Here is a 382-nt window from a genome sequence, read left to right as displayed (position 1 = left end):
GGTGCACCGATCCCGTCGGTGCAGGACTTTAATATTACCTACACGCTCCGGTTCGCATATCGCACCGATATCTCTTTCAGGTCTTCCGTGGTCGGATTGACCGCAACAAACGAGATTTGGCGCTCTCTGTCAGTCATAGTATGATACCATGAAAAACTCTTCCCATCATGTTTAAACCCCTCGGGCTAACCTAGGCGCGCCCTTTAATCGCTGCAATTTCTATGATATTATATGATACCTGATCTATCTAAAGGCCTGAGGGCTCTTTCTTACTATGGTGGAATGTCCCATAAGCGTACTGTACCTAGAGATCCTAGTTCTTATTATTAACGCACCGAACCAGGTGCAATGTATCATACTTGTACAGTACTGCACAGTACTG

This window comes from Tuber melanosporum (assembly GCF_000151645.1).
Source record: "Tuber melanosporum whole genome shotgun sequence assembly, scaffold_76, strain Mel28".
Classification (NCBI taxonomy): Eukaryota; Fungi; Ascomycota; class Pezizomycetes; order Pezizales; family Tuberaceae; genus Tuber; species Tuber melanosporum.
The sequence above is the reverse complement of the archived record's forward strand: the minus strand, read 5'-3'. Positions refer to the sequence as shown.